The following is a 3,123-nucleotide window of genomic DNA, read 5'->3' on the forward strand; positions in this document are numbered from 1 at the left end:
AAAATTTAAAAATAAGTAATACTTATTATAAAAAATGTATAAATAATAATTAATTTATCACTCCTTTTTATTTTAATTTTAAGAGGAAAAGGAGAAACAAAGAAAAGACTAACACCTAATGAAATCAATCCCCATTCCCCACTCTCATGAGTAATTGTGGAGGAAGTGTATGTGTGTTGTGTGGGCTAAATAAAGGATCATAGAATTAGGTCAAAACAACTTAAGCCCAATTCCATCTGTCTCTCTCTTTCTCTCATCAATCTTATCTTATTATCAATGACCCCATCAATATGGTTTTTGTCATGAAAAACCCAATTTGGATAGCACTACCAACCAACATCATGTGTGACTATTGTGTGTAGTAATAAATAAATAAATCAAATTGGACTGGTCTAGTGGTTAGTTCACTAATCCGCTTAAATAAGTGTTGGAAGTTCGAGTCCCGCCTTGTGCATGCAGCAACCTATTTGCCAGTGGCAAATCTTTAAATAGAGTTCAATACCGTGGCGGATTAGTCATTGACCTGTTCGGTTGAGAGATACCGTGTGAGAAACAAAAATAAATAAATAAATACAAAACTAACCAAATTTAGTAGTTATTTTATTAGTTCGCTTAAGTACGAGTTGGGGATTGAATACTACTTTATATATGTAGTAATTTATTGGCTAGTGGTAAATCATTAAATGAAACTCAGATTTGCGACGAATTTGTTATTTGTCTATCGGGTTGAGGAATACCATGAGAAACTAGAAACTTTCGAATCTTGTCTTGTGTATACAGTAGTTCATTGGTCAACTACAAACCCTTAAATAGAGTTCAGATTAGTCTTTAACTTTTCTGAATTAGAAAATACCGTAAAAAAAATGCAAAATTGTTAGATAAGAAGCTAAACATCAGATATTAATTTCTTGAATTAAATTTGTTTTGGATTTTTATAAAATATTTTTATTTTAATTTAGTAAAACATAAAAAGTTGTTTTAGTTTCTGCCATAGAATTTAACTTGTTAAGTACATCAATACTTAACTGGACAAACTAACGATATGGACTAAAATAAATATCATTTAAATTATATTGGATTAAAACCAAAAGAAAAATTTTATAAGGATCAAAATGTAAAAAAGTAAATATTTTATAAGGACTAGAAATTTATTTAATCGTAATTTATTTCATTTTCAATACTATCAAGAAAGATTTTAGTTGTTTTTTAATTTTAATTTTCTTTTATCCTTTTATTCTTTATTGGTTGGAAATAACTTTTTATAATTTTTTTCTTTTAATAATCCCAATTTTTTTTCCTTTTTCATTTCCTTTTGCTACAATAATAATATGCAATTTATTATTATATAATTATTATTACCTTCCGATCGTAAAAAGCCAAAGAAAAATATTAGGCATATCTCCCACTTAAATATCATTAATTGACTCTATTGTTTTCTACTGAGATGGCGACTTTTTCCTTCTTAATTTATTTAATTTAATTCTTGTTCATTTATTTATGAGAAAAATAGGACCCACAAATTCCTGTTTATTTACACGGGTCTTCATCCTTTTTAATTTATCCATAACAATCCAAGCAAAGCTTTAACTGCAAAATTGGTTACAAATTTTACAATGTGAATAGGGATTTAATTTTTTCAAATTTATGAGTTCGATATACATCAAAATCTTACCTATTAAATTTTGTTAAACATATATAATAAAACATATAATAATAAAGTTGTTTTTTAAGTATTATTATCCAAAATTTGTTCATTATTTGGACATTATATAAATTTGGCTTGAGTGACTACAGGTTTGGTTTGATGACACATTCTTGTGTCTCTAGATATTAATTCTTTGATGTGTATGTGAGTGAGATAAAATAAATAGAAATTTTTTTTGATAATTTTGATCAGTAATATAATTAATCAGTACAAATATTAAATTATTTTTAATAAATAAATTTTATTAATTTATGTATACAAATTCTAATAAATATATAAATATAAATTATATTAATTTATATGTACATAAATTCTAATAATTATAAATATAAATTGTGTGTTTTATGTATATAAATTTTAATAGATATTAATATAAATTATTATTAATTAAATATTAATCTAAAATAATAATATTTAGTAATATTGCGGATAAAATAAAATAGGCTTGATATTTTAACTCATTATATAGAGATAAAACTCTTTTTAAGATTGTTTATTTTTCCAATAATACCTTCTTCTTTTAATCACACTATTGGTTCTAACATTTCTAGAGTCTCTACTACTTATTTGCTTAATTAGGCAATATAGTAATTAAGTAGAAGGCTCATTTTCTTGTAACCAAATGAGAGAATTTGCTTAATTTCTTAGACCTAAAAAATCCTTCTCCTATTTCTATTATTATTATTATTATTATTATTATTATTATTATCACTTACTTGGAAGAGAAACAAAGAAAAGAAAATGGAGTTAGTTGATGATAGTGGACCAGTCAAAATGCACTACATAAGAAGATGAGGAGTTTGAAAACCACAAAATGGTAATAGAAATATTTTAACACCAATAAAATAAATTTCAAAAGAAAACAAAATCTATCATAATATCCAAAAAATTATAGATAAGAAATTAATTTTAGTATACTGACGTTATAAAATAATTTTATACGTACATATAATATTTTATATATAACACCACATCAACAAAAATAATTACAATTTATATTCACCGCATAAATAAAAAAATGAATTAGACGATTATGTTATACTATCAGTACATCAAAAATAAATCCATCTTTTAAGATATAATCTAAACATGAATAAATTCAATATAGTATAATTTAATATCAATTTACTTATAGTTAATTAAATCATTTGCAAAACATTCATATTACTATTTCAAAAACAAAAAATTTTCAGAATTTATTCTGTCAACATCACTAATTTACTATTGTCATTACTACTTCAAAATTTTCCAACCTCTCATTATTATTATGCGCCCACACATCCTTTATATATAGCTTCACACATCCTTTATATATAGCTTCACACCCCCTCTCAATTTTTCTGTCAGACTTTTCTTCACTCACTTTCTTTTCACATAACAAATAAACTCATAAAAAAACTTTTTTATTTTCATACCAT

This window comes from Arachis hypogaea, chromosome 18, assembly GCF_003086295.3.
Source record: "Arachis hypogaea cultivar Tifrunner chromosome 18, arahy.Tifrunner.gnm2.J5K5, whole genome shotgun sequence".
NCBI classification, from domain to species: Eukaryota; Viridiplantae; Streptophyta; class Magnoliopsida; order Fabales; family Fabaceae; genus Arachis; species Arachis hypogaea.